Raw genomic sequence first — 13,487 nt, 5'->3', positions numbered from 1 at the left:
CCAGCTCTAGACGGGCCCAAAATCACTGCTTCTTGCTCAGCTCCAACCTGCAGTCAGCAGGGTTTTTTCAATAGGAGACTGACGTTGACCCTAAACAAGTTGTGTCTGACATCTGAGAAAATGTTATTCACACAAAACACCAGAGATTAAAAATACACAGTGCTTGTATTTTAATACACGGATCGAGTCCCGGGATTCAAACACACACGTTTGATTTTAAGTCTGCATCACCGAGTTATTTGCTCCATCATGAAAAACTAGAGTGGAGGTGAACTTTGCTGGTATAGTTCTCAAGTCAAATATTCCTGAACCTCATACACAGGGCTTTGCCTCTGCAGAGGAAGATACAGTTTCTTCAGCACGTGCACCAGTTTCTGAGTCTTCCACTTCAGAATCCTCACCAGGTTCCTCAGAATCAGATTCCTGACTGTCAGTGGTTCAAAGTCACCCAGAGGTTCTCCTTTCAATCTCTCTGTGATGTCCGCCACGCACCGCACGTTGTATGTGATGTGATCTGCTACTTCTGCCAACTCTTTTTTTAAGATTTTATTTATTTATTTTTAGAGAGGGAAGGGAGGAAGAAAGAGAGAGAGAGAAACATGAATGTGCGGTTGCTGGGGGCCGTGGCCTGCAACCCAGGCATGTACCCTGACTGGGAATCGAACCTGCGACACTTTGGTTCGCAGCCCGCCCTCAGTCCACTGAGCTACGCCAGCCAGGTTCTGCCAACTCTTTATCCTCCTTTTTCAGGAGGGCAATTTCGTCGTCTATTGTTCAAGCTCTTCATGAAGTTTCTCACTTTTTCTGCCACTTCTTTCCAGGATTCTGTAACCATAAGATCAAATGCTTCTTGGGTCACTCCCAGATCTTTATTTTCACTCTGCTCTGGGACAATAATAACTCCAGGGCCAGAAGTCTTAGATGGTAACTGGTCCTTCCAATGTTTCATTTTCATCACGCCTTTGCCAACTCATTTTCCCTTCCCACAAGAGATCCAGCTGTGGACGGCCGGATCGTCTTCAGACTTCTTCTTGGGACAGGACTACTCTTTACAGGCCCTTGGGTCCCTTCTTGTTTCTGCTTCATTCCAGGGTTCACCATACAGCACGACCCTTCACCATATAGCGCGACCCCACAGAGTCGGCAGGTGAGGCAGGAAGCAGCTGGCCCGGCAGCTCACACCTCCTGCCACCGTGCTCACTCGCTGGAGGCAGGGATCCGCCCAGGCCCTGCGGCAGCACCTCCCAGGCCATGCATGCCCACCCACACCAACCCAGTCAGCAGATCTTAACGTTGTTAACGTTGCTTAACGATTCCAGGAGATAACCTGAGACTGTCTGTCCTTCACTCCCCACGGGCACGCAGCGGGGTGCAGGAGAGCCTGAGAAGCTGTGAGAAACCAACGTTGACATCCGTTTACTGAACTATTGGGCAGGAAGAACTTTTGTCCTCACGTAAGATCAAGCCAGAGGGATTATGAGAAAGAAAGCCACACCGACGCACATTTTAAAGTAAAACACCCTGCTCACCATCACGTGGGCCAACCGCCACGAGGTACCCAGGATTAGACCCTGGGACAGAAGAGGGGTGTTAATGGGCGACGCCAGAGGGGCGCGGATGGATGAGGACCGGAGGTTCGTTGCTAGTAAGGCGCAGTGTGCAAACGCTGAGTGTTGACGGAAGCACCTCGGTTACACAAGATGTTAACACGAGGGGGAACTGGGTAAAGGGCGTGCAGGAACTCGTATAATCGTTGCAACTTTTCTATAAATATAAAATTATTCCAAAATAAGTTAATTTTTTTTAAAAATCATGTGGCTGCTTCTGGCTTCCTGGCCGCCCCCCCACGCTGTCCCCCCACGCTGCCCCCCGCCAACCGCCAGGCAGCACAAATGCACCGTCTTGCTGTCAGAGTTCCCTGGGCGGCCGTCGCTGAGCAGCCCCCAGGGATGGGCTGGGGCCAGCGGCAGGATGTGCGGTCATGGGCAGCCCCGAGCCAGCTCCAGGCCAGCTCCGACACCCTGGAATCAGTCTGCAGAACCACAGCTCAGGGCCCTGGGCGTCCAGATCATTCCAGATCATTCCAGATCTCCAGGTCGTTTGCTCATTCCGTAAGTGTTTATCACAGCCTGTGTCGGGCATGGTGCTCGGCTGCCGTGAGAACAGGAATGTGGAGGAAGAGGCCCGTCAGTGCAAGGATGAGTAAGACCCAGGGAAACACGCGGTCTCCTCCCCGAAGGAAGCAGACGGGGAAACAGATGTGCTCCCCACACGGTGACAATACCCGGCAGTGACTAGAGGGCAGGGGCATGTACACAGCCTGCTGGGGGTGATCCTGGAAGGCTTCACAGGGGAGGCGATACAAGCCCCAGGAACTGTAGCCCAGTTGCTCCCTGTGACTCAAAGATAACCACACCTGATCCTCTGGCTCTGGCAGCTAGAAGGAGGGCATTGCTCTCCGCAAATATCAAGTGCCGTAGGCATCATAAAATCATCATCATCATCATCATCACCGCCAGCAGACTCTGATGGCCCAGTAGGAGGCCCAGGCCCCAAAGGGGGCCCCTGGTGAGAAGGGAACAGGCATGGAGGAGGCCATTCCTACCGCTGGCTGGGCCGCTTCTGGACGGTGTTGACACAGCTGGGAAGAAAGTCTTCCTCAGCCTCATTAATCACTTCTGCACAGGAGCTCTGAGGGAGGGGCACCCCAGGGGCCCTGGGCTAGTTCTCACCGGGGCTCCTGGGGGTGGCAGGATCGGGGGGGGGGGGGGGGGTGCTGGCCTCAAGCCTAGAGCCAGGGAAAGGGCCGGAGAGGCAGGGATGGCACGGAATGAGGCTGCCAAGCCCCGGGGATCCCTGGGCCAGGGGATTTCCCAGCCAGGATGTTTGTCCTCGGGGCAGCAACCTTCCTGCCCGAGGTTAAAACCACTTCCGGCCTGCGGCTGGTAACCCCCTCACAGGCAGCTCCCGGGAGATGCATTTTTTCTTCTCTGCCGGCCAAGCCAGTGGCAGCTGCTTGCCACACGGTTCCAGCCCCTCCCTCCCCAAACCCTGCGCAGCCTGCGTGTGTGTGTGTGTGTGTGTGTGTGTGTGTGTAACCTGAGGGCATCAAGGATCCATGGCCAGCCTTTGCTGAGAGCAGAGGGAAGATCCATTCAAACCAGAGGATTGCTCTGGACGCGACAAGGGAGAAGGTGGGGAACCCGCAGAACGGTTTCTTCATCCATCATTTGGGATTCGTTCCACAAACACTCACTGAGCATCTGCTCTGGGCCCGGCCCTGTGGCCCGTGCCCGGGGGACAGGGAAGAGCGGAGAGACGAGGTCCTGCTTTCCGCAGCTCACCTTCTAGACCGAGGGGCAGGCAGCAGAAAGTGGCGCGTTCACCAGAGCGGCCAGGAAGGCCAACGCCCTGAGTGCGTGCAGTCCCACTGTCCAGAAGGGCTCTCCCGCCCTGGGCATCCCCTTCCTCTCTCTCCCGGCTTTCACCGAAGCCCCTCCCCAGTCTGAACGCGCAGGCCCGAGGCCGGACCAGCAGCTAGCTGGAGGACAGGAGACCCGAGTTGTCCGGACTCCACTGTAGCCCCCGTCTGCTCAGAAGGGGAAATGGGGAAGGCAGCTCTTGGCATCGCCCCTTCAGTGTGATCTGAAACCCACTAGATGAGCCAGTGGCCGAGGGGACCGTGGCTGGGGTGGGAAGGGCTGGGGGACAGGGAGGGGGGTGGTCTTGGCCTCTCTTCACCACCTTGGGGAGCCAACAGGCATGTGCCCTCTGCCTGTCTTCCCCTCCTCCCTCCTTTCTCCTTCCCTCCCGCATTTTTTCATTCTTTCTCCTCCTTTCTTCCTTCTCCTCCCCTCCCTCCCCATCCCCTGCTCTCTTGCCTCCGCCCCCCTCCCCTTCTTCCTGTCTTGCATTTGCCGGCCCAGGAATCAGACCCCAGACAGTACCTAGGAAGTCTGCGGCCTTGCCTAATAGAACCGTAATAGTCCTCGGGGAGGCGCGATAATGACATCCTCCTTAAATAAAAGGACTTAATGGAGATTTCCCAAATTTGAAAACCACATTTCCACTAGCAGCCTATTCGGCAAGTGACTGCTCTGAAAAGGAGCTCGTGGGAAGCTGCAGGGGGGCGGCGGGGGAGGAGAGAAAGAGCCTGCAAGGAGCATTCTGCTCAGGGACTTTCGGTGGCAGGACAAAGCCCCTGGTCCCAGGACACATGCGACAGGTGGGCCTACTGGTCCTCCCCCGCCCTACCTACCGAGCCAGCTCCGAAAGAGCCAAAGCTCGGAATCCGGAAACCCTGCGTGGCCGTGGGCGAGTCACTTCACACGCTGAGCCTCGGCTTCCTCAGCTGGCAGTTGGGGGTAACCCTCCTCTCTCGGTATCCCAATGAAGGTCGGGCCATTACCTGGCTCCCCACATGCAGCCGAAGCCAAAACAACAGCAGGCGGAGCCTTAAACACAGGTAGACGGGGTTCTTTTAATCCAGAGCCAGGCCACCCACGCACCCTGGATGTAAGAAAACACCAGGCTGCTGCAGGGGGAGGAGGGGAGACATGGCCTCCTCATTGCCTCTGTCACTAGGATACTAATTAATGGTAAGCGAGGTGCAGAATGTTAATTAATCTTGGGAAAGCTGGGATCCCTACATTTATTTCAGGTAATCACGTAAACCTTGTGGGGGCTCCTGAAAACAACCAAAGGCTCCCAGTCCCACCTAGCTTCTCCCCCACCCTGAGTGGAAGAGTAATAGGAAAGAGAAGGGTGACAGAAGGTGTGTGGGAGGAACGAACCTGGCCAGGAGTCCCTGGTGGACTGCGAGCCCAGCGCTGCCACAGACCTGCTCTGTGATGTTGGGGAAGGCTCTCCCCCTCTCTGGGCCTCCATTTCTCAGGGTGTAGAACCATGGCATTGCGTGATCTTTAAGAGCATCACCATTCTAAAAATAATTTAAATTGGAAGTAAAATTCTTCCGACTTCGGGCCTCTCTGCAGCGCCTGGGAAGTGGTATGTTTGCCAACACTGCCCCCTTGTGACAGAAACACACAACTCCGCGCTGACTCCTCCACAGAGTGCCCCTGGGGGTCAAAGCCACCCCACGCCAAAGGTGGGAAGGGTCCTTGCATCCCACCCACCTCACCCTCATCCCGCAAGGGAGACCACTCTTCGCATTCTTACCAGCAACGGCTTTGTTTCAAAAAATCTTCCTTTTCACTTTGCATCATAGGCCGCTCACCATTGCAAATAGAATCCTGTCTGGGAAGGGGAAAGCAAGTAACTACCATTTCCTAGCTCCTACTCTCTGCCAGTTACTGTGGTCAGTGGGTTACACACATTGTCTTGTTTGATCCTGAAAACAGCGTTGTAAGGAGACATAATTGACGTTCATTTTACGGAGGAGCCTGGGGCTCAGAGAGGTGATGTGACTTGGCCAAAGCCACACAGCGAGAAAGAGATTAGCCCGAAACGCAGAGTTCAGTGGACTCCAGAGCGCAGGCATCCTCCTTGGAAATGAGTAGTTGATTTTTCTCAGCTGTTTCAGGCCCTGTTTTCACAGGCCTCTTAAGTGGTGGGGGCCGGGGCGGGGGGTGTCGTCACTGAGTTGAAGGAGAAGAGAAAGAGGTCTCTAAGACACAGCTCTGCCCTGCTCCTGGGACGGGGGCAGGGGGGCCCTCGCCCAAGGCTTGGGGCCCACCAGGCAGACTTGGGACACATCAGAAGCTTTCAGAATGTTCCCTGAAATACCAAAGAGACACCTGCAGGTCCTGAAGAGGACATGAACCCGTGATTCACAGAAACCAGGAATTCAACCCGTGTGTCTGTGGCCTGTTCGTCAATTTGTTGTCACCGCCAGCAGGAACCTCCCCAGCAGCCCCCCCCCCCAGAGGCCGTGACCAACCTGAGGTGGGGAATGAAGACGGAGACCCACCTGGTTCTCTTACACCCAGGAAAAGCGACTCTCTCCCTGATGCGTTCCTGCGCCTCGGGACGGGACGAGCCCCGCTGCGCAAATCAGTTTCATAGGGTTGCTGGTCGGTTACCTGCTCAGACGCACTAGGGCAGCCCTCACCACCCCCAGCAAATGGAGCCACCTCCACCGCATAATGGCTGCCCCCACAGCCAGGCGGGCCTCACCAGGAGAGACGCAAGAAGGGACTGCAAGGACGACCTTTGCTCCTAGTCTGGGGGTTCTGTCCATAATTGTCTCACCCAGTAATCTCATCTTCTTCTTGTGGGCTTTGGACTCTTAGAGAATAGACATCCACCCATGGGCTCAGGAAACAGAACGAGACACTATCGATATCTCCACCGATTCCTGGTGGCATACATACTATGGCTCTAGGGCCCTACGTCTTCCAAAAGAAGACCGTAAAACTCAAACTTTAAACAATAGCGGTAACAGTAATAATAACATACAAAGGATGCATGTAGTCACTGGACTCGGAGTTCACCAGCAAACGGCCCTGCCTAAAGGCAAACGAGAGGAGGCTGAGACTCAACAGCCAAGGTGTGACTCCCTGCCCCCCTCCGCTCTGGGCAGCCCATGCCCAGCTCACCCCAATCTACATGAACACGCCCCCTTTAAACTTCAGCGCTTGCACATGTATTCGTGATACGTCAGCACATCCAAACGTTCTTCACCCAAGGCACTGAAGCTGTTGAGTATAATATATGAGGGAGACACCCTGGACCAGCCCGGCAGAGACGCGCACACACAGGGACCATACGAGGGGCTTGGCCCTGGTGGTGACGATGGTGTGGGGCAAGGACCTGGGGCGAGCTGTGCGGCACCCCCAGGACCAGCACACACACACACTCCTGCCCACGCGCACCCATATTTTCCCGGGTTCACCGCAGCTTTACCCTGAAACCCGCCAGCCCACCACAGTGGCCCCCGCTCCCCCCCACCTCCTTGATCACAGAGAGCTTGAGGAGCTGCTGAAGCAGTGTGCAGGCCAGGCCAGTTTCTTGGGAGCAGCTTTCGGTCCCTCCTAAACTCCAGAGGAGTGCTCCCTGCTGATGGGCAGGGTGGTGTCCAAAGGCCCGGCCCGTTTGAGGCACTGCCCTCTGGCTCCCACACGCAGGTCAGGGCGCTGTTGTAATTCAGGGAGAAGAGACCCCCGGCTCCTTTATTTGTGGTCCGGGGAGGCATCATCTCTAAAGGCGGCACCCACACAGAGCCTCAGACCCGCTGACCAGCTAGCAGGGAGCACACACACAGGACAGGCCGGCCTTAAAGGGGCAAGCAGCCCGGAGCTCAGCACAGCGCTGGGCTCCTGCACACTGTTTGGGGAGGCCTGGGCCCTGCGAGGCCGAGGGAGCTGCCGTCTCCGCTGCCGCCTGAGCTGGAGCTGGAGCTGGAGCTGGGCGGCTCCGGCCTTGAGAGGGTTAAAAACCCACTCTCGCTCCGTGGCTCCGTTCCAAAGGGTCTCCGTTAACACCAGAGGTCTCCTGATATCTCACTCACTTTAATCGATTTTTCCCATTGACGTTTCAGTTTATTGACTATCATTTCCTTTTCTACAGGGGAGCGATTTTCTGGGTCACTGATCCAACCAACTTAAAAGGGGTTGCATCGATTGGGTTTCACCGCGGCGACTTGCACAGGGATGAGCCGGCTTGCTCGGACCTGCTAACAGCCCCTTTGTTTCCCTCCCTCCTCCCCTCCCCCCCCCCACCCCCAGCACTCTGTTGACTTGTGGGAGGGACAAAGTTGGAGCACTTCGCTGGTGGGTGTTGTGGGGTGAGGGGGGACTTCTGGCTGCGCTGCCTCCAGCCTTAGGGTAAAGGCCATTAAAACACACGCACACAGGGGAGTTCACGTCAGCACAGCTGGAGGGAAGATGGAAGCTAATCCAGAAAGTCACCCATTTACTGGGCATTGACTGAGCACCTCCTGTGTGGGACGACCATAGATCATGCCTTAGTAATCTCTACAGCTTGCAGAGCTTTTTTTTAAAAAAACAAAGATGTTCTTTATTTATTTTTAGAGAGAGGAGAAGGGAGGGAAAAAGAGAGGGAGAGAAACATCAATGTGTGGTTGCCTCTCACACGCCCCCTACTGGGGACCTGGCCCACAACCCAGGCATGTGCCCTGACTGGGAATCGAACCAGCAACTCTTTGGTTCTCAGGCAGGCGCTCAGCTCACTGAGACACACCAGCCAGGGCTGCAAACCTCTTTTGAACTTATTATCTTACTTGATGCTCACAACTCTGAGCCATAAGTGAGATGATTGTTATCCCTCCTTCAAGGATAAAGGACTGGAGACCACTAACAGGACCTGCCCGAAATCATCTGATCGGCCAGTAGAAAACTCAAACCTTAAACCTTTGGTTATCTGACTCCAGAGTCTCCATCCCCCGATGCAGAAAGCCCGCATACCAAGAGGTATAAGGCAAAGTTAATGTTTGATGTGAGAATAAGAGTATTTACGCATGTGCAGTGCATGTGCCACTGATAGACAAAGTGGGGAGCGGGGCAGGAGCTGGACTGGACAGGCTTGGGGAACCGTCTGATTCAACACCACCACCGCCACCTCTCCCCCACCTACAGGTGAGAAAAAGTGAGCCCAGGGACGCCGAATCTTGTGCCCAGTTCATACAGTGAATTCTTCCATTCTTTCTTTCATTCATTCATTCATTCATTGTTCTGTGCCAGGTGGCGCGTACATGTTCTCACTGGAGCGCAAAGTGATGAGTACTTGCCAGTCGCCTGAGGGGACACTTGTGCACGTAGAGGGAGCATCTGTCCGGACTGCCTGCCTCCTGGGACCTTTCCCTCTTCTGGGCCACTGATCAAGCCCGTTCCCGTCCCAGCCCGTGACCACAGGCAGAGCAGCCGCCTCTGCCAGGACCCCAAAGCACAAAGATCCCCGACTCAGTCCTGGCCCATGTCAGAACGCCCCTCTGCCTCCACCACTCGCCCTCATTTCGTGCTGCTCTAGACGCAGGTAGACTCCGCCTGAAAGCCCGGCGCTGCAGCCCGGAGCCCTCCTGAAAGCGAAGTGTCGACTGTGCAAAATAAGAATTAACTTTAATAGCCCTGGCTGGCATAGCTCAGTGGATTGATCATGGGCTGCAAACCAAAGCATCACAGGTTCGATTCCCAGTCAGGGCACATGCCTGGGTTGCAGGCCACAGCCCCCAGCAACCTCACATTGATGTTTCTCTCTCTCTCTCTCTCTCTCTCTCTCTCTCACTCACTCTCTCACTCTCTCTCTCGCTCCCTCCCTTCCCTCTCTAAAAATAAATAAGTAAAATCTTTTAAAAAAGAATTGATTTTAATAGAGCAGCCTCGAGTTGGGGGTGGGGAGCATGCGTTTTCATGGGTGCGTATTTTCCTGGCGACTTTAGCACCGGAGGGGTAGCTCGGTGAGAGGCTGTGTACGTGCCTGCAGCCGAGGCCCGGGCGGTCAGCCTGTCTGCTCCCCTGCTTGTGGGCTCTTTCGTTCACACAGGAAGCATCTCGTCCATGGCGAGCATTGCCCGGGGATCCGGTGAGTCATAGACAAACAAGACACAGACTCTACCCAGGAAGGACTTGTGGCCGAATGTGGGAGAAGGACCCATGTGTAAAGAATTACGGCTGCGTGTGGTGAGCATGCAGCCAAGATATTTGCGAGGGAGAGGAGTCAGGAACGCATCTCGTGAAACACGACGTCTGAGCAGAGTCAGGGACAAAAATAAGGGTTCGCCAGGTAGGCCACGGGTGAAGGAGAGCATCGCAGATAGCAGAGAGAAACAGGCAGCGGCATGGTGTGCTCTCGGAACTACAGGAGTCAAGTTCGAGGGAGGGAGGGAGAAGTGGGCAGGGCTGGACCTCGGTGGGAGGGGCCTGCTGCTGAAGGCTGGGAGTGGAGGAGCTCAGTGGGCAGGGGATCCAAGGGGGTGACATTGGGTGGAAAGACAGGAATACCCTTTCTCAAATTCAGCCAACAAGATCTGCTCTTTTTCACAGAAAGGCCGGGAAGACAAGCCCTTATCCTTTGGGGCCAAGCATGAAACTCCTTCCAGTGGAGAGAAGTTCTCTGGGAGCTCCCGCTGAACTCATCCTGTTTCCGCCTTCTTTATCCCTCCTTCTCCCCATCTCTCTCCTGTCGGCTCCTGTAATGCAAAATCTGTGTTTTGCTCCCTGTGAATGAGAGAATTAAACCATCTGATTTAAATGAATTTCTTCTCCTGAGCGGAAAGCTTGGCACGTGGCAGAGAGGATTCCTGCAAACCCTCCAGACCCAAATAGAGCACCTGAGACCCACCCACATGAGCCACAGTTAAAAAGGGTCCGTTGGTTACCAGAACCCATTTTCTCTGCATAAATCTGCAGCAGTCAAGGGCCGCTTGTTTTAAAAACACAGACGGGCGGTTCCTGGGGGAGCGGCAGGCTGTGCACCCGGCACTCACGCCAGAGGGATGAGTCCCAGCACCTTCACACGTGGTCCACGCTACACTCATGTGTACATACGGGTCACTGTTAGGTCCCAAATCTCAACTCCAGAGAGAGAGGAGAGGCCCTGGCTAGAGAGAGCCGTCCCCATAGTCAGAGGTGGCGGGTTTAATCCCCAGTCAGGGTACATACAAGAGTCAACCAATAACCCTGGCTGGTGTGGATCAGTGGATTGAGCACTGGCCTGCAAACCAAAGGGTTGCTGGTTCGATTCCCAGTCAGGGCACATGCCTGGGTTCCAGGCCAGATCGCCAGTTAGGGGTGAGTGAGGGGCAACCACACATTGATGTTTCTCTCCCTCTCTTTCTCTCTCCCTTCCCCTCTCTAAAAATAAATAAGTAAAATCTTTTTAAAAAGAATCAACCAATAAATGCATCAATAAGTGGAATAACAAATTGATGTTTCCCTCTTTCTCTCTCCCTTCCTCTCTCTCTCTAAAATAAATTTAAACTCAAAGGGAGAGAAGAGCTTCTGGGCCCTGTGTAAGGTAGTGCTCACACCCTCACAATCACACCCATGCATACACACACACATTCACACACTCTCACCACGTAGCACAGATACTCACATACACTCACTCATACACAGTCACAACCACTTGTGCATACACACACCTCCCATCACACATGCAATCACTCATAAACACACCCACTCGCACGTACACCAACATCTAACACACTCACACACATCCCACTCATGCACTCAAACACAATCACACCCACTCACACATGTTCACACGGCCACTCACACACAGAGGCTCACACATTTTCTGTGCCCCAGAGAAGCAAGACCAGCACCTTCTGTGTGCAGGTGAGGGACGGGTACGGGCCAGCGAACCTTGTCGCGTCCGCACAGCTCTTGCAGTCTTGCTCTTTGCTGCCCAGCACAGCCGTGGGGCTTGGGTGATGTCAGCATTGTTCCCGAAACCAGACTCACCGAAAGCTCCTGGTTTTGCCCAAGTGCCTTTGCAGCTGCTGTACATGCAGTTCATTGGAGCCGAACATCCACCCAGAAACGTGCTCAGATCTTGAGTGTAGGTCCAATGCCTTTTCCCAAAGATCGCTCTTAGATCAAGAGGCAGAACGTTTCCTGAACCCCAGAGGCCCCGCGTGCCTCCTTCCCGGGGTAGCCACTCTCCTGGCTCCCAACAGCACAGGTGAGCTTTGCCTGGTTTTGAACGTCACACAAATGCAGCCAGAAGTTCCCTCGGACTCCCTGTAATAACACCCGCATCCAGAACTTCATACCATCGACACTGCAGGACACAAGAAGACTAGGAAGCAAGAGTGTGCAGGAGCAGGGGGGGGGCCGCTGAAGAGCAAGAACAGGCTTGCATCCACGGATGCAAGGGGTTCTCTGATCCACCAGGCGAAACTAGCCACCGGAGTGAAGCCAGACTTCTTGTGTGAGCCCCGGGGAAAGGGTACATGAGGGGCAACCCGACCCTTCTCATTTGGGGCATTTGTCTTAAGATTATGTATTTATTTATTTATTTTTCAGGAAAAAAAGGGAAGGGAGGGAGAAAGAGAAGAAGAGAAACATCAATGTGTGGTTGCCTCTCACATGCCCCCCACCAGCGACCTAGACCACAACCCAGGAATGTATCCCAACTGGGAATCAAACCAGTGACCCTTTGGTTTACAGGCCAGCACTCAATCCACTGCGCCACAGCCAGGGCTCATTTGGGGCATTTTTAAAGTGGGGTAAAACCACCACACTGGACACAGATTCAGGAGGGTCCCGGCTCTGCCACTAACTCCCTGCTGGCCCCAGGTGAGCCATCTCGCCTCTCTGAGCCTCTGCGTTCTCACCTGTACAGTGGGCGTGAGAGTAATAACATCGTTCCATTTTCTTGAGCACTTACTATGTGCCAGCATTGCTCCAACTCACTGAATCCTCTAGCCAGGGGTCAGCAATCTATGGCCCTTGGGCCAGTCCAGATCCCACCCTTGTTTGTGTATACCCTGCAAGCTGTGAGTCACTTTCATAGTTTTAAATGGTTCGGGGAGAAAAAGACTTTTTGTAACATGTAAATTATGACATTCGAATTTCAGTGTTCACAAATAAAGTTTTATTGGGACACAGCCATGCTCACTCATTTACATCACGACTGCTTCCAGAGGAGCTGTGACTAAGACCTGATGGGCCACAAAACTGAAAGTATTTATTATCTGGCTCTTCATGTTAAGAGTTTGCCCTGGCTGATGTAGCTCAGTAGATTGAGCAACAACCAGTGAATCAAAAGGTGGCAGGTTTGATTCCCAGTCAGGGCACACGCCTAGGTTGAGGTCCAGGTCTCCAGCTGGGGGCATGTGAGAGGCAACCACACTTTGATGTTTCTGTCCCTCTCTTTCTCCCTCCCTTCCCCTCTCTCTAAAAGTAAATAAATAAAATCTTAAAAAAAAAAAAATGTTTGCTGCCCTGACTGGTGTGACTCAGTGGATTGTGTCCCAGCCTACGAATCAGAGGGTTGCCGGTTCGATTCTAGTCTAGGGCATAACCCTGCATAACAGGCCAGGTCCGCAGTCAGGGGCCCATGAGAGGCAACCACACATTGATGTCTCTCTCCCTCTCTTTCTTCCTCCCTTCCCCTCTCTAAAATAAATAAATAAAATCTTTAAAAAAACACCAACAAAAGTTTGCTGACCCCCACTCCAAAGCACCCTCCCTGTGGGCACCCTTTTTATCATCCCCACGTAACAGATAAGGAAGCTGAGGTCCAGAGAAGTTAAGAAAGCTGCCAGGGGGCCCAGGAGCAGGAGCCTGGGCTCAGCGTAGGGGGCAGCTCCAGTCTCCCCACTGCACACGAGGCCCCCTCGGGAGGTAGGTCGGCAAACTGCAGACAAACAGTGAGAGGTGGGATAGGTGCCCCTGTGCCTCTGGGCAGGCATCAGCCCCCGAGTCTCCTCCACTCACCCCTCAGGTCAAAATACCCCCACAGCCCACACAAAGCACATCCAGCCCAAAGGCCTCCTGGTTCATTAACTAGGGATTTTCCACACACTTCCAACTCAGAGGTGGAGGGTGGAGTTGTTGACCAAT

At 54.2% G+C, this 13,487-nt stretch overlaps 1 pseudogene; it reads right to left on the bottom strand.

Annotated features, from left to right (window-relative positions):
* Nucleotides 1–241: 241 nt before the first annotated feature.
* On the bottom strand, nucleotides 242–1,101 carry LOC118496662 (annotated as a pseudogene).
* Nucleotides 1,102–13,487: the final 12,386 nt, after the last annotated feature.

The sequence above is a fragment of the Phyllostomus discolor genome, chromosome 8 (genome assembly GCF_004126475.2).
Source record: "Phyllostomus discolor isolate MPI-MPIP mPhyDis1 chromosome 8, mPhyDis1.pri.v3, whole genome shotgun sequence".
NCBI classification, from domain to species: Eukaryota; Metazoa; Chordata; class Mammalia; order Chiroptera; family Phyllostomidae; genus Phyllostomus; species Phyllostomus discolor.
Note: the sequence above shows the minus strand (reverse complement) of the source record. Positions and strands in the feature narration are given on the sequence as shown.